This window comes from Talpa europaea (genome assembly GCF_964194135.1).
Source record: "Talpa europaea genome assembly, contig: HAP1_SCAFFOLD_402, whole genome shotgun sequence".
In the NCBI taxonomy this organism is placed as follows: Eukaryota; Metazoa; Chordata; class Mammalia; order Eulipotyphla; family Talpidae; genus Talpa; species Talpa europaea.
This window is the reverse complement of record NW_028167748.1, coordinates 1-23,460: the sequence shown is the minus strand read 5'-3', so window position 1 is coordinate 23,460 and position 23,460 is coordinate 1. Positions and strand designations below refer to the sequence as shown.

Sequence of the window (23,460 nt, the reverse complement as noted above, 5' to 3'; positions counted from 1 at the left end):
GGGAGTTTCCCAGTAGAACTATGTTGCTGTTGTCTTTTAGTTGGTTGCAATATTGTTCAAGGCACTATCATGTTTGTTAAACACATGATCAGTTCTTCATTAAAACATTTGTACACCCCATTGTCATCAAAATCCATATGACGTTTGGGTGATAAACACCAGTATAGTGGCAGGAGGATATGAAGCAGGATCTCTATGATCCGAGCAGATGGGGTAAAGAGAAGAGAGTCCTGGAGCCCTCAGTGGCTTTTGCAGGCTTTTTATTTGGATTTATCAGGTACACAGCAGGCGGGGCTATTCGGTATTCTCTGGTGGTCTCTGCTTCTCTGCTCTTCTGCTGGCGTCCCTGTGACGCTGCCCTTATAAGCCTAGCCTTAGCCCAGGTGAATCCCATCTTTGTATGCCTACACCCTACTCCAGGTGCCCGCCATCAGGCATGCATTCAGTACCACAGGGATCCACTATCTATCCTAATGTTGGGAGGGCAGAAAAGCCTGTTACCATTTACTTACCCTACAACCAGCTTGCTCAATGACCTCCTCTAGTACATCACTGATTCCAGCCGAAAATACGAACATAGGAATACAGTGTTGGTGGAGCTTAACAAAGAAATTCTCATATTCTTCTGTGAGTATAATGTCAGATTCTGCCAAAATTTCTTTAAGGTTAGCTTTTTGGTATAGCTTGTTCAACAAACAGCCATGTGATTTAATATACCATTTAACCATATAACAGTACTTCTACAATAAGATGAGGTTCAATTTCAATGGCATAATATTTTTCCTTTAGTTGCAGTAACTTCTGTCTGCATTGCGACACATTGGGTATCTTTTTCCTTCATAGAAAATCTACTCTGGGTCATATCAAAGGCTGTTATTATCTGATGTTTGGCAGCTCTTTTTTTTTAAGATTTTATTTATTTATGCATACAAGAGCTAGGGTACAGGCCAGAGGTGGGGGAGGGGGTGAGAGAATTCACCAGAGGCAGAGTGGGGAACAGAACAGGCAGACTGACCGAAGTGCATTGCTGAGGGGAGCAGCGGGTGAGTCAGGAGAGGTCTGCTGCACCATGTGGGTCGCTCCCTGGCTGTCTGGGGATCGAACTCATGCTGCAGAGGCTGCAAATTGCTTCGTAGTGCGGTGCTTAACCCCTTATGCTATCAGGGAGGCCCTGTTTGGCAGCTCTTTAATAATTTTTTAAAAAGATTTATTTATGTATACAAGAACGTGTGCTGCAGTGGCTGTGGATTGCTGCATAGGTTGCGTCTCAACCCCTTGCACCACCCGGGAGGCCCCACAGTTTTTATTTTGGATAAAGGTAGGGTATGTTTGCAGAGACTACATTACCTCCAGGTGAATCAAAGATCCAAGGGTCCCATGTTGGGTAATTTTCATCTCCATTTTTGAGAAAGACTGGTCTAAGATTATCTTTTAAGTTTTTGCCATTAGGCTTTAGAAAAAATATAATTAGAAATGCAGTACACATATTGTAACAACCTATGTGTCTGACATTGCACTGTTTGCTAGAAATCCTTTCCTTTTTCTTTTTTGGTCTTCTAACAGCTAGTATGTGACTTATTTCCATATTAACAATAGGATTATGAATTATGATCCTGGCAATTCTCTTTTTCCATTAGAGATAATGAACCTACTCATGGGTGCATTTTATAAAACATGTTCACAATGATGGTAACACATAAACTGAAGAATGTAATTATATCTTTGTTCTGTGCAATGAATTTCTATTTGAAATATGTTCACATAACACAGATTACAAGTCAGAACTATGATTTCTGTTTAAAATTAACCCTCATATACAACCTGCATATTATTGTATATTCATTTATGATCTATGCTAAGATTTTTATACTTGCAAATATGCAAGAGTTATATTAAATATAAATATATTTGCAACCCAATCTATGCTAAATGATACATGCCACTGGCATGAGACACAGGCAAGAGGACTTTTCCAGTTTCTCAGTAAACTTTTTTTTTTTTCTTTTCATGTTGCCATGCCAGCAATCTAACAGTTTTGTTGTCATTGGAAACTCCCTGTATTAGCCTTCTACTTCAAATCACAAAGCCAGCATTATCCAATTACACTCAAAGAATGGCCTAATCTTCAAGACCAGCTGTCACAGGGTAGCATAGGCATCTCTTTAGTCAAAATCATAACATCTGATTCTTTCATTTTGGCCCATTGTAGTAACAGAAAGGCTGAGCAACAATACAAGACAATATCTATACTTTGCATTAATTTGTTTCTAGCTCCTCCCAGCATTTGACATGATATAGCATAACACTAAATTCAGAGAGGGCTTGCTTGAAAGCAACATTTTCCACTATGTTCTTTTTCTTTCAACTGTGGTTGCTTTGAATTTTCCTAATGAAGATTAAAATTGTGCTCAGACTCCACTGATTTCTTTTTTATTGTCTCTGCTTAAGAAAATTATTTTTACTGCTTATCATAGCCATGACTGCCCATGGAAAGGCAAAATAAAATAAACAATGGAAAAGAAGGAAAACAATGGCAATATACAAACTGGAAATAGGTTATAATGTTATCCTCCAGAGACTATCACCTCTTCAGCTATTACCACACCACACCCACCACCACAGCACTAATCGTGCAAAGAGACACTTTATGTAGAAGCACCTAAGGAGCTCTTTTTAAGACTTTTGAAAGTGGGATCTGCTGTGGTATCAATTTCATTACTGGTCATCGTGATGTTCTGAGTGTGTTCCAAATGTGGCCATCTGTCCTGCAATGCTGGCTGAGGGTTCCCCATTTAGATTCTGTTTGACAAGGGATTAAATCTGAAGAAATGAAGCAGGTGTGGTTGGCAGAGCTGGCTGATTACCTCATTTCTAGATTCCTGAAATTGGTTTCTAATAGATTTCATGCTTCCGGTCTTCCTTCTCAGTCAATGTCTACTACTATGCTTACTGCTTTGCCAGATTTTAAAACATGACTTTTGCTTTCCTCTTCTTGCTTCCCTGCTTAGTAACCTAGCAGATCCCCCACTTCCTATACAGTGAAGTTCATGGTTCCCAATCTGATAGCCAAGGCCCTTTAGCATCTTCCTAATCACCCATTTTACTCACTTTGCTCTTGAATGTCAACCCCTGGGTCAGGCCAGCTAGGTCAGGACATTGCTGGGACCGTAACAGGGTTTTAACCAGAAAGGGTCAAACCATGTCTTGGGATTCAACTACTTGTATTCAATTCCAAGACATAATATTGACAAAGACTATTAGAAGTCTTTGTATAGAAGAATTAAGAGAGGGGCCTCCCTGGTGGCACAAGGGGTGCCACAAGATGCAGCACTATGAAGCAATCCGCATCTACTGCAGCACGAGTTCAATCCCCGGCCAGGGAGCTACCCACATGGTGCAGCAGACCTCTCCTGACTCTCCCGCTGCTCCCCTCAGCAGTGTATTTCAGTCAGTTTTCCTGTTCTGCTCCCCACTCTGTCTCTGGTGAATCCTCTCACCCTCCCACATCTCTGGCCTGCACCCCAGCTCTGTATTCATAAATAAAATAAATCTTTTTAAAAAAGACTTAAGAGAGAGAAAACTACAGTGCGATACAAGTTATCGTCTACATATTTCATCGAGTGCCTAGCATGTACTGCTAGGAATAGGCATGGCTTATCAAAGCTGCCACACTGGGCAGGGCACCCTTGGGTCTCATCCTCATCGCCATGCCCCACTGCACTGGGCCAGGCAGTGTGCACTGTGTGCTGCTTTGAACTGTAGCCCTGCTCTGGCCCAGACGCTTCATGTTGTTAGGAAGATTCCAAGACCTTCCCAGTCCAAGATTTTTTTGTATGAACAATTCTGGTTTCCTGTGCCCCAGTCCACTTTTGATAGAGGAATTTAGAAGGTAGCCAGAATGGAAGGGCAGGGAAACAAATAGCAAGTGCTGGGGTATGGTAATCCCAGGAAATCAGAGCAAGCACTGAGCTCTGTATGGTAAAGAGTGGGTGCCGAAGTATTAATCAGTGAATAAAAAGTATAATGGAGATAACAGGCATTATCTACAGGTAGGTTTTATGAACAAGGTAAGGCAAGAGACGTCTGGGAAGAGAAGTTCAGGTTTCCATATGTGTAGCTAAGAATACACAGTAGCAACCTGCCGGTGGGTCAAATCTGGTTGTGCTGCCTGTTTTTGTAAATAAGATTGTATTGGGACAGAGCCATGCCCATTTGTTTACATATTATCTGTGGCTGCTTTCAAGCTATAACACGAGCTGTAGTTACAACAGAGCCAGTATGTCCCACAAAGCCTAAAATATTTGCTATCTGGTACTTCACAGAAAAAGTTCGTTGAATCCTGGATTTGAAAATGCCGTGGGGGGGATAAGGAAAATGGTAACACAGTTCTCCCCAACTCTTACCCAAGCCCAGGATACAAATCGTGGAAGAAAGTATAACTTTGGCATGGCTCTGTGGGTCTTGGTGTGGTAGGGTGGAGAGTAGGCTTTCAGTGAGCAACAAGAAGTGGAGTGAGTATCTAAGGAAGAAGTGGATTTTATTTACCACGGAATAAGACTTCCAGACTGTGCAGTGGAAATGTTGGGAGAGAGAGGACTGGCGAGAAACTGAGTAGAGAATGCAGGGAGACAGAAATGATGTCGAGAAAATTGTTAGATTGTTGATTTCCAGAGTTTGCAGTTTGGGTGGTGCCAAGATATTACAGGCATAAAAAGACGAGGAATTTAGCCAGGTTGTCTCCAGTTTAGCAAGGGATTCCAAATTCCAAAGGCAAGCTGCCCACAGCGGCTTGGCACCCAGGACAGCCCTGGGCCTCTTTAATTCCATTGTTTTGGAAGTTTAAGAAAAGTATTGTCTGTTAATGTTTAGATATAGAGTGCAACTTTATTTTCCTCCCATTGGATTATTCATGGGTTTTATTTTCCGTGAGTGGAATTACAAGGATTATAATTTTACTTTTTTGTTACCAAGCTGGAGAGTGCACATGCTGGTGATTTTTATTTGAAGGTAACATATTATTTTAAAAAATTATCTGGAAGGCATCCCTGGGTCAAAGTAATCTCTTTCTTTTCTATCTTGAATAATAATCAGAACCATAAATTTCCCCAGGGCAGGGACCATATTTGGCCTTTTCACTTCTGTGTCCCCAGAGCCTAGGATTAGTCAAAATTCAATAAATTTCTGTTAGACAGATGAATAAGAAATTTTTTTCCTTGATGGAATAGGACTTTGATATTAATCTTGAAATGACTGGAAAATACCACTTTTGATTTTCCATGAAAAACGAGTTGAAATTGAAAAAAAACATCTCAATAGATTTTACCTATATCACACAGGAGACCAAATTTCTTAGAAATAAATAAATTAGAAATAATTCTGAGGTAAATAGCATTCACATTGGTGGATTTTTAACGAAATGTGTCAATTTCAATATGCGTGTAAGTGAATGAAGTTCAAGGGCTAAAGATGGGTGGCTTTAACAACAAACATTTATTTCTGACAGTTATGGAGAGGTTATGGAAGTCCATGATCAAGGTGCTGGCAGATTCAATGTCTGGTGCCACTTGGTATACTAAAAACAGTCCTGTTTATTGTTTTTTTTTTTTTTTAAAGAATAAGGTTGTAAATAGGGCCTGCTTCCTGGTTCATAGAAGGCCACTTGCTTGTTGTGTCCTCTCAAGCTCTCCAGTCAATTTTCATAAGGACATTAATCCCATCATGAGGGCCCTACTCCTATGACCTCAGTATCTCCTACCTACTAATACCATAATATTGAGGATTAGTTTTTTTTTTAAAGATTTATTTATTTATGCATACAGGAACTGGGATACAGGGCAAGGTGAGAGGATTCACCAGAGACAGAGTGGGGAACAGAACAGACAGACTGACTGAAATACACTGCTGAGGGGAGCAGCGGGTGAGACAGGAGAGGTCTGCTGCGCCATGTGGGGAGCTCCCTGGCGGGCTGGGGATCAAATTCATGCTGCAGAGGTTGTGGATAGCTTCACAGTGCTGTGCTTAACCCCTTGTGTCACCAGGGAGGCCCGAGAATTAATTTTCCACATATGAATTTTGGTGGGACACCAGCATTCAGTCTATAGCATTCTGCTACAGTACTTTATATATTAAAAATTACAGTGTCATTGCAAGAGTAGGGAGAGAACATAGAAGATGAGCCAAAGAATTACAGATCTGTGATGGTCATGAGAGGAATGAAATTGAACCAGGGCTCTTATCTTGCCTTTGTCTTTTTTGAGAAAATTTGGACAAGACCATGGCTTCAACTTGTTTATTTTGTGAGTGTAGCATGGTTGCTTTAGAGTTTGAACTAGTGAGTTTCAAGTCCTGGCTCTACCATTTATTAGCTGCCTGACTGAGCAATTTATGTAACTTCTCTAGGCCTCAGTTTCACCATCTGTAAAATGGAGTTTATAACCTTACCTTCCTTTGTAGGATTGTTGAAGTAGTAAATTAGTATCTACTTATATCTCACATAACCTGTACATAGTAAGTACTCAGTGATCCTTAGCTATTATTTTTGCTATGTTTCATACCACATAAAAAAGGCTCCAGAGTTGTTTTTTAATTTAGGTGTAGGTTCTCAACTAGTACCCAATCTAATAACCAAGTAAAAGCCTTTACTCAATTTTAAATCAACTTTGACCATTTTGTCACATTGAACATACTATGGAAGAAGAGTTTCAGTCTGTTGGCTATGTGGTCTGAATTTTTTATACCTTTCTCTTATGAATTTTCTAGGAGGACAATTCTAAAAACCTTGTACACAGAGTGAGAGAGAGGGAGGGTAGAATATTTGGTTTGGAGAGTGTAGTTAGTGGCATTTTCTTTGCCGTACTTCAAAATATTACCATAAGGTGGCGCTCTTCCCTTACTCTAGAATCACAAGCAATTTAAAATTCTAAGACTGAGCAGTTGGAGAGAGTAATGAAATCAAGTTCAAAATGATTGTCGTCTTGGTACACGAAAAGTAGTCTTTCTTTTTAAGAATAAAATTATAAAAAGTTTGAACTTTATCTTGTGATAGACAAATAATTGCTTCTTGAAAAACCAAAATGTGTATTTGAAAATTTAAAAATTCAGATTGGAAATAGGAGAAATTTTAAAAACAATCAGGCAATCTAAAATGAGTTGCAAATGATAAATTGCTTTACATATGTGCGCGTCTCTGTGTGTGTGTGTGTGTGTGTGTGTGTGCGCGCGCGCGCGTGCGCGTATCAGTCTCCCTAAGTCTGTAGCAGGTCTCGAAGTGTACACGCGCTTGCTCTTGGAAGTGCTGGGAGATCAGGCCGTTTGTCTGAAATCATTTGCTTGCATATGGCCGATGTCTGTCCCAGGTGAAGAACATTACTGTATGACCGGGGGCCTTTGCAGAGGACGACGGGTCCACCTCAACACCCTGTGGCCAGGAAAGAGAGAGAGAGAGAGAGAGAGAGAGAGAGAGAGAGAGAGAGAGAGAGAGAGAGAGAGAATATTCTTTTTTTTAAAAAAGATTTATTTATTTATTCATACAAGCACTGGGTACAGTCAGAAGTGCGGGAGGGTGAGAGAATTCACCAGAGCCAGAGCGGGGAACAGAACAGGCAGACTGACGAAATACACTGCTGAGGGGAGCAGCGGGCACAGCAGGAGAGGTCTGTCGCTTCATGTGGGACCCTTGCCGGTAGCTGGGGATTGAACCGGCACTGCAGAGGCTGCGGGAAGCTTCGCAGCCCAGCACTCAACTGCTGCGCCACCAGGGGAGGCCCGAGAGAATATTCTTCGTAGTGAGTATATAATACTTCTGTAATCAAAATAACCCGGTTTCAATTTTGTTGGAATAAATGAACAACATAAGTTGAAAACTGGACAAATTCAAACGCCTAGTCTCAGAGGTGGACGTCAAAATATCGCTAAACTGAAGGGGGCTAAAAATGGGCATTGATATTGGGATATGTTGCTCAATGTCCCGATTCTGGGGTGTTGAGAGCAAGGAAACGTGACTGATGGGAGAACCATGGGGTGGTGGGTAGTCCTGAGCAATTACTTAGAGAGAAAGGAATCCACCCCCTCAGGGTGAGCATGGTCAAGCTTTCCCAGAGTCACCCGGTGTCCTAAACATTCAGTGAGGTGGGAAGTAAGCTCCCCAACTCAGCTCCTAATCTCTCTCCTTTGGATTGTGGGATGGGGTGGGGAGGTAGGGGGCGCCCAGTACTCAAGTTCCTGCTCAGAGCTGGGGAGTGGCAGGTGGGGTCTTGATGGGTCAGGCACAAGTCCCTCCCTTTTTCTGGGGTACCTGGCCATTCCCAACAGGTGTCATTCTGGTGTTATAGTTTTAATGGAAAATGCATTGCTGTGTTCTCCATACCCTAGTGCAATGACATGTGACGGGAATGCAACATAGGACTGCAGAGGGTTGCCAGAGAGGACCTGACCAGTTCAAAGCCCTGGTGCCTCTGAATAGCTGTAGTTGTAGGAGAAAACCCAGATTTGGGGGGTTGATGGAGAGTGGAGAAACGGGCAAGTAAGCACATTCATAGTTGTTTAAGGGTCTTTAAATTGGCTTTTATCAGTTTTGCCTTGAGTTAGGCTACTTCACTGAATTTTCCACAGTGTTTTAGATTCAGGAGTAAGAAAAATTTGTGCAGCTTCTATATTCCGGGTGCCTGATGGAAAGTCCTGGAAATCTGTCTAATCTACCTGAGTTATTTTTCCCTTTGTGAGCATGTGTGTGAATTAGGGAGAGACAGAGCTCGAGAACCAGAGCTAGAGTTAGAGATAGGAATGACAGGAAGATCAAAGGAACCGGAGACATTGATATTTAGGCCAGGAAGCCAAGGTTCAAAAAATAATTATGAATGGGGCCTCCCCTGGTGGCGCAGTGGTTGAGCGCTGGGCTGTGAAGCTGCCCGCAGTCTCTGCAGTGCCAGTTCGATCCCCGGCCACCAGGCGAGGGTCCCACATGGCGCGCAGACCTCTCCTGCTGCCTGCTGCTCCCCTCAGCAGTGTACTTCGTCACTCTGCCTGCTCTGCTCTCCGCTCTGACTCTGGTGAATTCTCTCACCCTCCTGTCCTTCTGAATGTACCACAGTGCTTGCATAAATAAACAATAAATAAAGCTTTAAAAAAATTATGAATGGGACACCATAATTATTGGGAAGAGAGGCAGCTATCAAAGCTGGAGCACAAATTCAAGAAATCTAAAGTTAAGGAAACAAGAGAAGAAATTGATAGAAAACAATTTAGATGACCAGGAATCTTGAGGAAAGATACTAACACCTAGTATTTAACCATCTCTCTTTGGTGTTAGGCAAGTTTTGCTCAGCAAACACCTCTTACTTAGTTGGATCTTTATAGTTGTGTTATATTAACCAATTACTTGTTGGTTTCACTAATTTTCCTGAAATTACACAAGAAATGGAGTCTCATCAAACAAAAGAACTGATAAAGATGGTAGATCCATCATTTGACCCCTCTCAACATTAAAACGAGTCTCTATATATCCATTGGAAAAGAAAGATGTTAGGGCCTTAACTTATTTTTCTGTTTAGATGAGAAATGTTATGTCTTGGTGTAATTGGCTTATTTTGTAACACAGATTGGTTTCAGGCCAACTTTGTTTCTCTGACCCAGTTTTCCCCTCTCTTCTGTCACTTGGCTTACTTAAAATATGAAACTGGGAACCAGGCACTGGAGGCCTCATGATGACTGTTTCACTGATTTGGTATGTGATCTTGGCCGACATACTTAACAGATGAGGCGCAGAAAGGTTAAATGGGGATCGAAGGACTGTAAATACTGACCTGTCTCATTAAAATATTGTTTAAGTCCAGTGCATTTTTTTGAACCTCAAAGCAAAGCAAAGCAAAAACAAAAAGTCAGCCCCTTTTCCTGCTCTCTGTCCTCTTTTTACTCCTTAATCGCCTTCCTTCCTGGGTGTACTTATCAAGTCCTGGGTAGAGAAGGTCCTTTTTCAAGATGTCTGTCATCTCTCTTGGTCTGGCTTCTTGAACAGTCCAGCAACATCTTTTGGATATACTTTTGGCTGCTTGGTCTGTGCATATGGGGAGCTCTATCTGGGAAAACATAAAAATCTGTTTTGAATCATCTTATTTGGCCCATGCAACTCTATGGTGGGAACGCTGAGCAATCTAGGCCTCAGTTCTCCCCATGGCTAATGGTGTGCACCTAGACGTTTTTAGAGGGGTAATGAAGGTAAGGCTGGGGTCACCAACCTGCTTGGGAGAAACAAGTTTGCTTGTTGAAAGCACAGAAGACTTGGTGGCCAGAGTATCATTTTATTTTTGACCCTTTTAATAAAATGAGTGTTAAGGTCCTCCCCGGTTGCGCAGCGGTTGAGTGCTGGGTTGCGAAGCTGCCCGTGGCCTCTGCGGCGCCGGTTTGATCCCCGGCTGCTCCCCGGCCACCTGAGGAGGGTCCCACATGGCGCGCAGACCTCTCCTGCCGCCCGCTGCTCCCCTCAGCAGTGTACTTCGGTCCTTCTGCCTGCTCTGCTCCTCGCTCTGGCTCTGGTGGGTTCTCTTACCCTCCCGCGCTTCTGACTGTACCCAGTGCATGTATAAACAAACAAACAAACAAACAAACAAACAAACAAATAAATAAATAAATAAAGCATGCCTTAATAAAAAAAATTAAAAAAAAATAAAATGAGTGTTAAATTACTTGTCTCCTAGGTAGCTCATGCACCTGTGATACATATTAGATTAAAAATTCTAAGAAGCAGAAATGTATTTGAACTCCTTGGAAATATAGTTTCAAAGCATAATCATAATAAACCAGTTATTATATTGTAACAACTGTTTGAGAGTTTGGTTGGGTAGATTGTGATTCTTGCTATTGCAATCTAGTAGCAAGGACTTGAAATATTTCTTTGCTAGTTCTAATTTATATGCGTAGCCATGAGCAAATGTGCTAGTGGAACTATAGTAGAGTGGTGTCTCCTGAGTTGTTCCAAATGGGGAAACTATTTTAAAGTTCTTCCTGAAAATACATAAATCGACTCTGGAGTATACTGGGATTAGATTCAGTTACAAATAAGAGAAAAACTCTTCTCCCAAACACTCAGGCTGAAAAACGTGTCATCCTTGACGCCACCCCTTGCTCTGCCACTCAACCTTAGGGAGTCTCACCTTCAATGGCAGACACTGTCACTTACCTCCAAATATTCTCCTCTCCTTCTTCTCCTCCTCCCCATTCCTCTCCTCCTCTTCTTTTTTTATAGAAGAAATTAGATTTTCCTGGACACATTTTCACTCAGCTGAAAGACACTCACACATTTCCTTGTACATGTACACATGACTAAGTTTTGGTTAATCAAATAGAAGTGGGTGTGTTATGTGGTATTTCCTGGAAGTCTCCTTTAAAAGGCAGAGATCACACATGTCTCCTCTTCTTCCTCCAGCACACTGCTTGGAACATAGATGTGATGTCTGGAGTTCCAGCCTTCATTTTGGGCCATGGAGACCTGCACCCTAAAAATGGCAGATTATACACCTAACAGTCTGGATCCCTGAAGATTTTGTGGTGTTGCCATACACTAGCCCTGGATTTCTTATCTCTCAAATTTTTATTTAAAGCACCCTTATTTTATGGTGGTACCCATAAAGAAAATAGTCTTAAGGGGAAAGATAACGGCTTTGACTTGTGGCATATGAATACGAAGCATGGGCAGGTCACTCAGGGAAAAATGTGGATGAGTCAGAGCTATGGGGAGATGCTAGGGCGGCTTGAAACCAGGCAACCTTCTCTGCGTTCACGCTCCTGCTGTCCAGTGCTGCTACTGAAATCTGGTTCCATGGAGCTGCTTTGGGATATGTTGATCTATACAGAAGGTCAAGGACCTTCTAACTTTTCTCCCCACTTCCATTCCTTGCCTTTTGAAACTATTTGATACATTATTCCAAAAGTAGCTGCTGGAAACCATGTAAGTCTATGCCTGCTGACTGAAGTCTGATTTTTTATAAAAAAATAAATTTTTTTTTATTTTTTTTTTAAATTATTCTTTTGAGTCCTAGCACAGTACTCTTTTTTTTTTTTTAATAGAGGCATTTTATTTATTTATTTGTTTGTACAAGCACTGGGCACAGTCAGAAGCGCGGGAGGGTGAGAGAATTCACCAGAGCCAGAGCAGGGAGCAGAGCAGGCAGAAGGACCAAGGCACACTGCTGAGGGGAGCAGCGGGCGGCAGGAGGGGTCTGCGCGCCATGTGGGACCCTCCTCCGGTGGCCAGGGAGCAGCCGGGGATCGAACCGGCACCGCGGAGGCCGCGGGCAGCCTCGCAACCCAGCGCTCAACCGCTGCGCCACCGGGGAGGCCCAAGTCTGATTTTTTTAAAAAAGATTTATTTATCTTTGCATAGAACTGGGGTGCAGGCCAGAGGTGTGGGAGGTGAGAGGATTCACCAGAGAGAGTGGGGAGCAGAACAGGCAGGCTGACTGAAATACACTGTTGAGGGGAGCAGCAGGTGAGACAGGAGAGGTCTGCTGTGCCACATGGATCAGCTCCCTGGGCGGGGATCAAAGTCAGGCCTTTGCTGTGAGCTGTGCGGGTGGGCCATCATGGTGGTAGTACTGAGAGTCAACCCCTAGGCCACGAGGGAGACCCCTAAAGTCCGATTTTGTGTGCTGACACTCAAGGCTCTGCACAATCTGCTCTGAATCCAGTCTGCCAGTTCCCTTTTCCCGTGTCTTCTCATGTGCCCCTTGCTCTGGTTAGACAGATAGAGTCTTTCTGACCTGTTTATGCTCCACAGCATTACGCCTTTGCACATACTCACAATCATCTCTAGCCCAGGTGGAATCTTGGTGCAAAGTAGAAAAAGGTGTCACTTTTGCAAAAAAATACTTATTCCTCTCTGTCAGAAAATTGCTGTCCTGTACTGTTTGTTAGAAAATTGTATTTTCCTGCCATCTAGTAGAAAATTTTTGTAATAAGTACAAAAGTCACTCATTGAAGTAACAAAAAAGTTACTAAGATAGGATATTTTTAAATAACGAAGAGACCCACAGGTGTGCAGTGCCTCCCGGGAGTGGCTCTTTTACACATACTGAAGAATAAGGAGTGGGGTGACTCTCATTTTGTTCTTCTACCCACCACCATCTTCCTATGTCCAAGGCCACCAGCATGTGTTTTCACCAAGCTTCTCCTGATTCTTCAAGGGAACAATAAATTCCACCCGCCCCCAAAACATAGTATATTTGAACTAGACTTCTCTATATTTATCACTTTCTAATAGTATTCTGTTTATTTATGTTGATGTCTTATCACTCTACTAGACTTTATGCTCTTTGCAAGCAGGATATGTTTGTGATTTACCTTTGCAATTTCATATTACTTGGCAGAACACCTGATACTTCTGGCGACGATAGGTCCCGGATTGCCCAGGGACCTCTGAGTTTATGCCTGGTTCTCCGCTCTAACAATTAACAGTGCTCTCTCTCACTTTCAAAATGTCCCAGTGAAAATGATAAAGTGTGTAAAGACTTGACTTACCTGGTATGCTTTCTGTATGTAACTAATGGTGGAAGACATGAATGAATGGTAGAGATTAGCTAACCATCCACATAGAGAATGTAATCAAGTCTTTGGGGGATGCTTACCAAAGACCGGGGAACGTCAACAAACCGGAAGTAGTCAATGAGAAAAATTGGAGTAATTTTGTGGAAGCCAAATTAGAGAGTTTTAAGAGGAGTGAAGGTCAATATTAGTAAAAGCTGCAGCTAAGACAAGCAGGGTGAATTCTAGCCATTGAAAAAGCCATTGAATCGGTTGATTATTAAGTCCTTGTTGACTTTCAAGGCAGGAGTTTCGATATAGCATGGCGGGTGGAAGCTAGGTAGCCAGGGGCTAGTGAGTCAATTAATGTTGACAAAGGATTAAGTGAGCGCAGACTATATATCTCTGAGAAGTTTGATGAAAGGAATGTGAGATATAGGATGGTAACTTGGGTCCAAGTCAGACGGCCACTGAGTGTGTTTATCGACCATGTGGAAGGAGTCAGTAGAGAAGGCTGATGGAACAATTTCTCTCAGGAGTGGTGATAGGATAGAATCAAGTATCCAAGTAGGGGACACAGCGTTGGCAAGGAAAAAGCGAGACAGCTTTCGTTGAGACAACAGGCTGTGGTAGAGTCCAGGCAAAAGGGCCATTTTGCAGTTTGAAAAAGAAGGGGGTTGAGAAAGCCTACGTGGCCACAATCTTTGCTGTGAAGTAGGTGGTGAGGTCATCTGTGAGAGGAGGGACAGCTGGGGCAGCACTGGGGACTTGAGAGCAATGGAAACAGTTTGGATTTAGAACAACTGTTCTAAGCAATTCCTGAGGGAGTCAACAAGAGGCCTGCCAAGCTGCAGTACAAGGCCAGCAGAGGTTCAACTTCCCATACAGATGAGAGAGTTATTTCCACAGAATCCATAGAAAATGTATTTCTCAAGCTTATTATTGAAATATGTTTTTTTCCCCTTCCACCAGGTGAAGAATAAGGGAAACCACACTAGCAATTCATAATATGGCAAAGAATTATCATCATTTAGTCTTTCCCAAAAGTCAGTTGCTCACTCATTCAGAAGCCATACAGTACCCTGAGTGACAATGAGCACTTCATCTAGGTTGTTGTGGGAGGCTAAGAACATAGACCCAATGCCAAGGGCCTTCTCTTTGCAGAGCTACTCCGGGAGAAGCCTTGAGTTGGCATTGCCCCGCTCAGTGCAAAGGCAAACACTGCTCTTCTGTGAGACAGAGCATAAAGTTGCAAATAGCCTCTGTGATAAAACCTGATTTAACCAGGCAAAACCTTTAAGCTTACAAGCGGCCTATTAAATCCATCAAAGACCAAATGTCAGGCCTTGCCCTTTAAAGTCCAAGTAAATGACCACGGTACTGGTGGCTTAAAATGAGAAAAGTTAAACATCTCAAACGCCCACAGGTAATCTTTCCAAATGTCGTTTAATCATATATTCATAATTATTACAGTGTGCTTTAAGGAGGATGAGATTTGGAGACAACTGTTTGGCCAAAGTGTTAGGCATTATTTTCTGGAAAACAGAGTTTGCTTCCTTTGTTTCAGTGGGGAATCAGGGTGGCGTGGGTCCAAGAGTACAGCTGCCCAAGTGCATAAACAAGAGACTCCGATTCTTTTTCATCCACCTCTAAGCGCAGTGCAGGATCTACACATATGCACTTGATTAAGGATATTTTCATGTTTGTCTTGCCAAGCTCTCAATCGCACATAGCTGAGAGGTGAGCAGCAAAGCAGAATGTAGGTTTTACGACATACATGCAGAAGGTGCCGTGAGAGATTTCACTTAGATGCCTGTGATTTACTCACAGTTTCCTCTTCTGTTTACTAAGGGAGAGGGTTGTTGAGTAAGTACCACCTGCATTAAATTATATAAGTATTCATTTCCTTTGGAAATCATTAGCTTGTTGTTTATGCACCATTTTCTTTAACCTCATCAACTGGACCATTTCAGGGGTATTAGAGAGGGAGTAAAAAAGCAAATAGTCTTTCTCAATTCAAGGAGTATGGCTCCCTCACTTAAGCCTGAAAGTGTTCCCTTGATTAACTCTGCCATGCAATTCTAATTAGCAGTTGGATGGGGTGAGAGGAAATATGAGAAGGCGATATAGGACAGAAGCAAATCACGCTGCTCAGAACTAGAGAGCCCAGAAGACCTATTTGCTTCCATGTTGATATTATTATTAATAATAAATAATAATAAATGATAGTATTGTTCTGGTCAATTAGTAAGTGCTTTTAAAAACTAACAAAAAATTTAAAAAAACTAAAAAAAAAAAAAAGTGCTTTTACTGCCCCAAGGATGGCGCTAGATATTCTATGTTATTCTGTTCTTTACATGTTATTCATCTGATGTTCCCTACAGCCTTGAGGTATGCATAGGGAGGTTTTTAAAATGAGAAACCTGATGACCAGAGAAGTTGAGTGAGTTCCTCCTAACAGCACACAGTCAGAATATACGTGCAAGTGTGAGATTTGAATCCAGTTTTTTTGATAACTTCCCTTTATATAACAATCTCCGTGGTTAATTGGAGGAATACCTTTTAAGGTTTCGGTATTCTCAAACAGGAAGTACCCCTACAGGCATATCTTTCTGCCATTTGAAAGGTTATTGAGCAAGGGTATACCTTCTCTCTACAATGAATACACATTGTTCCTGCCAGTGGCTATCTATCTTCATTTCATGCATTTGTTAATTCACTGACAATTTCACTTTTCCTTACTATTACTGGTTCATGTCTGAGATTTCATACAAGTAAAAAGGACAAGTTTACAGTCTGAAAATATGGAGGCAGTTTACACAAATGGCTGCTAAATTCCAGAAGAGCTCTGATTTAACCAGATAGTAATTACAGACTTAGCTATGCCCTGGGCCCAATCATAGCTGCTGAAACATAACTTCCTACAGCATAAGCCTGATCAAAGATAATTAGAGGAGAGCACAGGTGGCAAGTCTGTGCCCTGGGAGAAGAATTAGAGGTAGTTTCCACCATGTACCCAGAAAAATTATATGCTGGCATACTTCAAGCCAGACTCTCCAGGGCCTCAGTTCTCTTCTCTAATCTCTGGCGGCTGCTGCGCCCACCTTACCTTTTTTTTTTTTAAGTCCTGTACTATCTATGCAATGGAGGGCATACTCCTCAAGGGCTTCGGTTGAGCTAGTAGGCAAAGCCTGGAGGAGTGCATAATGCATTTCCCCATTAGCCAGCTCTATTCTCCCACTGCCTGCTCAGTAAGATCCAGCTTGCTCCGTATTGCTCCTGACCCCTGGCCATCTTATTGATACAAAGGCTGTACTATCAGATTATTCTCTGTGTACTCCTTCTACTCGATGGTATTTGCCCAGTCAGGTTATGAAGCTTTGGATCTCTGCAGCAATTCTGTAGCTCCAAGTTTCCAATGGCACGTGAGCCCAATATGTAGTCCAATGTTAGGGAAAAAAAAAAAAAAAACTTTGCAGCAGTCATGAATGCTTATACCAATTCCATGAACTTTCTAGGCCTGTATGTGATCAGCATGCATAGGCATTAAGGGGTGCAAAACCAAGAATAACAAACTAGTACAGTTTCTAGAATCATACTACTATAATTTGTAGAAATTAACAAACCTGGAGCCAAGTCACATACACAAAAGACAACCTTGGGAAAGGCTCTCTATGGAGAGAAAATATTCACAATTCTGAAGTATGCATCTGGTTATCAAACTGTTGAAAAAGAGCACAGTTGTCTTCCACTTGATTTCCCATTCACCCACTAATGATTATTTTGTTTGCCGCCATTATAATGCTTCAGGTGAAAATTATAACTATATTTTAACCCTATCTCTCACTACCTCTTTTATGCTAATTTATACTGGCACAAAGCCAGGCAAAATGCAAAGATAAAAGGGCCTCTTCAAGTCTAATAATCACAATTACTTTGAAACTAAGTGAGTGAATTTATATCCTCATAAATACTAAGACAACACAAATATTGGAGCTAAGCGTATCCATTTTAATTATAATCAAAAGGAACATTAGGCCAATTCAAGTGTTTGTTCCTGTATACATAATAAATCATACAAACATGTGCTTGGTAATGAATGTGAGAGGGAAATGCATTTTTCCTTTTATTGATTTACATGCTTGGATGAAGACTTATGATTTGATACACGTACATCAATTCTATTTACTTTGCAAAAGGCAATGCACACCTAGGTTCTAGTGGCTGATATTGCAAGATAAAATCAATACTTAATTATTGAAAATATTGATTATTTAAACATTGGGTTTAAGTGATATTCATTAAAATCCCATTTTATAATATAATTTGGTTATGTTGTTCATGTATTTTAGTCTCTATGTGACCATTCTTTTCATATTTTTTGATTACTGGAATATTTAAACATGGACAAAAGAAAAAAATTCAAAGCAGGATCTTGAAGAGCTCTTTTTATAACTGTGTTGATTGTAGCATTATTTGCAGGAGACAAGAGGTAGAAGGAATCAAATGTCCATGGACAGATGCATGGGTAAAGAAATTATGATATGCCAAAGAACAGAAAAACCTGTTCAAAAGGAAACCTGTATGTCTATGTTCACTGCAGCACTGTTTATAAAAGCCAAGATATGGGAACAACCCAAATGCCCAAAAATAGATGACTGGATCAAGAAGATGTGGTATATATACACCATGGAATACTACTCAGCGATCAAAAGATAAACTCATGCCATTTGTGGCAATATGAATGGAACTGGAAGGGATTATGCTCAGTGAAATAAATCAGAAGGAGAAAGATAGATACTAGATGGTTTGACTTATATGTGGCCTACAGAGAGACCAAACAAAGGGTCAGAAAAAGATAAACCTTGAAAACTGACCACAGATCTGAGGTATCCAGGAGGGCAGAGAGAGAAAGAGATAGAGGAGGGGGAGTAAAAATGAGGGAGGAGGTGGGGGGCGAGCACAGTGGACTATGGTGATGGACTATGGGTGCTTTGGTGGTGGGAGAACTATGGTGACCGCACTTGAAGGGAGAAATCCTTATACTGTCAAAGAATTAACAAAGATGTAAGTAAAAAAGGTACTTTATTAAAAAATGAATTAATTTAAAAAATGGAAAAAGTGGTATGTACATACAAGGGAACATTATACAGCCTAAAAAGAAATGAAATCCTCAGACGCTGCAAGAATAAATCTCGACCACTTCTGCCAAGTGAAATACACCAGTCACAGGAGGACAAATACAGTGTGATTCCACACAGAGGAGCTATCTAAAGCAGTCAAACTCCAAGAAACAGAGGGCATTGGTGGTTGCCAGGGACAGGGGAGAAAGGAATGTGGGCACAGAATGTCAGTGTATCTTGTTAGCAGTTAGGGGTAATTCCTCCCTACCCTGGGCTCATATTTTTCAGGGCTTTCTTGACTACTTATACTTCTTTTTTTTTTCATTTAATTTTGTAATAATTGAATACAGTTTTCAATACAATATATTTTTAACCAGTTTACATGTTAGTTTTTAAATGTGTGTTTCCTTTATTAGAGGATAAGGAAAAGTGAATTTTTAATCAATGGTTTCAATTTTTACATTGAAATCTTTAAGCTATATGAAAATTTACCCTGGTTTGTAGTGGGTACATACCTAACTATTGAAAGTATATATGTGCAATTTAGACCCACCGGTAGGAAATACTTTATTTTGCTTTTCATCTTGATATATGAGAAGATTTTAGATCATTTTTAAAAACCATGCAATTTGCTTTACCCAAAACTGATCTTTTAAATATTTTATAGTATCATGGTATTTGGTATCCATCCACTACATGTCAGGAGAGACATATCAAGGATCCTACCAACTATCTCATCCTTAATGAAACTGGAAAGCAAACAATTATAGAAGCTATTTAGTAATTGACATGTAAAATTCAGGCAAATGCAATAAATATTCCAAATTATTTTTTTAAATGTAGAACATCTAGTCTGAGTCAGTGTTCTCATGAGGCCAAATTAAATCTTTCCAAATCTTCTTTAAAAAGATCTATTTATTTATGCATACAAGAACTGGGGTATAGGCCAGATGTGTGTGTGGGGGTGGGTGGGTGAGAGGATTCACCAGACACTGAGTGGGGAACAGAACAGGCAGACGGACTGAAATACACTGCTGAGGGGAGCAGCAGGAGAGTCAGGAGAGGTCTGCTGTGCCATGTGGGCAGCTCCCTGGCTGCCCGGGGATCGAACCCGCGCTGCAGAGGCTGCGGACAGCTTCACAGCCTAGCTTTCAACCCGTTGCACTACCAGGGAGGCCCAAGTCTTTCCAAATCTTTAAAACAGTTTATGGTGGTCCACAGAGGTAATCTGGGCATGACCTAGTGCCCTGTGGCTTCATCTTTTTGCACTTTTAAACAATACTTTACATAGACCGCTTCTCAGCAGCTTGTCACAAGAGAATTTGATTCATTGGTTTTCTTAGATCTAAAATTTAGATCACTTTTGTGGTTCTTAATACCTACTTCTGTCTCCCTTAGTGTTCTTGTAAAAGAAATCATTATATCTTTAGTAATATTTAACTTGCTTATTTAGAAGTTTTAAGCTATTTGCCATAGATCTTGTTTGCTCTGTTCTCAAACTGACCAGCTTGGTTCTGACTGAATACAGTTCCCCCCCCCCCTTTTTTTTTAAATTGAGGTAATGTTGGTTTACAACATGGCTTCTGATTTAGAGGGATAGTATCTCCCCTTTCAGGTATTGTTATGACCCTGCACCCACCACCAAAACACCCATAATCCTCTACCATCGTCCATAGTGTTCCTTCCCCACATTTCACTTCCTCCTTCCCCATCCCTTATGGTGCCTCAATTCAACAGTCAGATCTCTAGGGCTTACTACTGATTTGACTTTATCTGCCCCTTTATTTGGTTTCTCTACATTCCACATATAAGTGATACCAGTTGGTATTTCTTTTCTCCTTCTGACTTATTTTGCTTAGCATGATCCCCTCTAGTTCTATCCATGTTGTTGCAAATAGCGAGAATTTATCTTTGTTGCAACAATGATAAATATAAGACATTGAAACAAGTGATGAGAGAAGCCATTCCCAGTGAAGGGGATGCTCACAGAATGTGTGGCAATGAGAGATCCAAACACCAAGGGATCCAGAGGCTTGGGTTATACCACAGTGGAGGAGGTGGTGGCAGCCCTGAAGGCAAGGCCACACAAGGGAGATGGAAGAGCTGTGGAACCAAAGAGGGCCAGGTCAAGTGATGATTCCCAAAGACCTAGTGCCCACTCAACTGAGAACAAGATTCTTGTTGGTGGCATTGAAGAAGACACTGAAGAACATCACGTAAGAGATTTTTTAGAGCCATATGGGAAAATTGAAGTGACTGAAATCATGACTGATCGATGTAGTGGCAGGAAGAGAGGCTTTGTTTTTGTAACTGTTGATGACCATGACTCTGTAGATAAGACTGTCATTCAGAAATACCAGACTGTGAATGGCCTCACTCTGAAGGAAGGAAAGCCCCATCCAAGTAAGAGATGACCAGTGCTTCATCTAGCCAAAGAGATCGAAATGGTTCCGGAAACTTTGATGGTGGTCGTGGATGTCTCTTTGGTGGCAATGACAACTTTGATCATGGAGGAAACTTCAGTGGCAAGGTGGCTTTGGTGGCAGCTGTGATGGTGGTGATGGTGGATATGGTGGCAGTGGGGATGGCTATAATGGATTTGATAATGATGGAAGCAATTTTGGAGGTGGTAGAAGCTACAATGATTTTGGCAATTACAACAGTCTTCAAAATTTGGACCCATGAAAGGAGGAAAGTTTGGAGGCAGAAGTTCTGGGTCCTATGGTGGTGGAGGCCAACACTTTGGCAAACCATGTAACCAAGGTGGCTGTGATGGTTCCAGCAGCAGCAGTAGGTTTTAATTAACTGCCAGGAAATAAAGCTTAGCAGGAGAGGAGCGCCAGAGAAGCAACAGGGAAGCTACAGGTTACAATAGATTGGTGAATTCAGCCAAGCACAGTGGCAGCAGGACCTCATTGCTACATAGAGGACATGTTTTAGACACTACTCGTGTATGGGCAAAAAACTTGAGGACTGAATTTGTGACTAACTGTAGTAACAATTTTGGTTTCTGTACTGTGGAAAGTGTAAAGCATTCTAACAAAGGGCTTTATGCAGTTTTTTTTTTTTTTTTGCATCCATGCCATTGGTTGCTAAATGTAATAGCCTGATCATGATGCTGAATAAATGTGTCTTTTAAAAAATTTATTTATTTATTTATACAAGCACTGGGTACAGTCAGAAGCATGGGAAGGTGAGAGAATTCACCAGAGCCAGAGCAGGGAATAGAACAGGCAGACTGACGAAATACACTACTGAGGGGAGCAGCGGGCATGGCAGGAGAGGTCTGTTGCACCACATGGGACTCTCACCGGGGGCCGGGGATCGAACTGGCGCTGCAGAGGCTGCAGGCAGCTTCGCAGCCCAACGCTCAACCGCTGCACCACCAGGGGAGGCCCTAAATGTGTCTTTTAATAATAAATAAAAATTAAACTCAAAAAGTGACCAAAATGTTCCTCCTATCCTAACCTCATCCATTCAATTCCCTTCCCCAGAAGCAATAACTACTACCAATTTCTTAATCGCCAAAGATGTCCTAAGCATTTATACAATGAAAGAATAACATACTTTATATATCTTTTGCACCCAATTGTATTCATTTAACATTATTTTGGAGGTAGGTCATATCATAAAGAAATGCTTGATTTATTGTTTGAATGAACCATAATTTGTTAATAGACATCTAGATGGTTTCCAATCTTTTGTATCACTCTAATTATATCCTTGTAAAGTCCTTTTGACTTTGCTAAGTCTTTTTGCATACGTGGGAGTATGTCTGTAGCATAAATCTTCAGAAAGAGAATTGTTGAGCCAAAGGGTAGACACAATTTTAGTTTTAATAGAAGTTGCCACATTGTCTCTACTGAGATGAAAATGACTATTAATCCCATCAGCAATGTATGGGAGTTCCTGTTTCCTCAAACTCTTGCAACAGAATATTATTAAATTTTTTTCTCATCAAACTGTTTGATATATATTGTAGATCTATATATTCCAGATTTACTTTGTACTTCCCTTATGAATGAGATTAAATGTACTTAATATGTTTAAGGGGGATTTGTATGACTTTTTTGGTGAATTATCTGTAATTATCCATTGCCCAATGTTTATTTATTTGTTTCACAATGTCCCACTCTGCTTTGCCCACTTTGTTGCAAAATTTTTATTTGATCTTAGCCTTTATGTTGATCTTAGTCTTACTAATTGTAGGAGCACTTTAAATATTCAGGAAAGTAGCTCTTAGTGATGTACATTGCCATTTTTGTCTTTTGGTTTCCTGGTAATGATGTGTGTTTTTAGCTTGTATAGCCAAAATAATCAGTCTTTGTTTTTGTTATTTCTTAGGTTGTTTCTTCCCTGGAATTATTAAAAATTTCACCCGTATTTCCTCCTAGAATTTAAATAATTCTATCATTTCAGATTTAATATTTAATCCACTTAGTATAAGGAATGATGTAGTAATTTAATTTTTAGATCTACTTTTTTAAATCATCTTTTTTCCTCCTGATTATATAAATAATAACTGTTTATTGTAAAAAATAGAGATACAGAGAAGCAGAAAGAGAGAATCCCACAAACAGAAAGAAGACCTATAATTCCATTACATAGAGATGACTATTGTTAACATTAATTTTCATTTCCTTTTTTCTATGCCTATATTGAAACATAATATTTTTCCTACAAAAGCATGGTCACATTATAAATAGTTATCTATCATATTATTTATTTATTTTAAATTAATTTATTTTTAAATGATGTACCATTGTTTTACATCCTTATTAATATTTTGACAGTATAAAGTTTCTCCCTTCAGGTGTGGTCACGT

The 23,460-nt window shown here is 40.8% G+C and overlaps 1 pseudogene across 1 annotated transcript; it reads left to right on the top strand.

The window, feature by feature from the left end:
- The first annotated feature begins 20,623 nt into the window (after positions 1 to 20,623).
- On the top strand, positions 20,624 to 21,468 carry LOC311188155 (heterogeneous nuclear ribonucleoprotein A1-like; annotated as a pseudogene). Its single transcript has one exon. The product of its transcript is annotated as a heterogeneous nuclear ribonucleoprotein A1-like (transcript).
- The last annotated feature ends 1,992 nt before the right edge of the window (positions 21,469 to 23,460 follow it).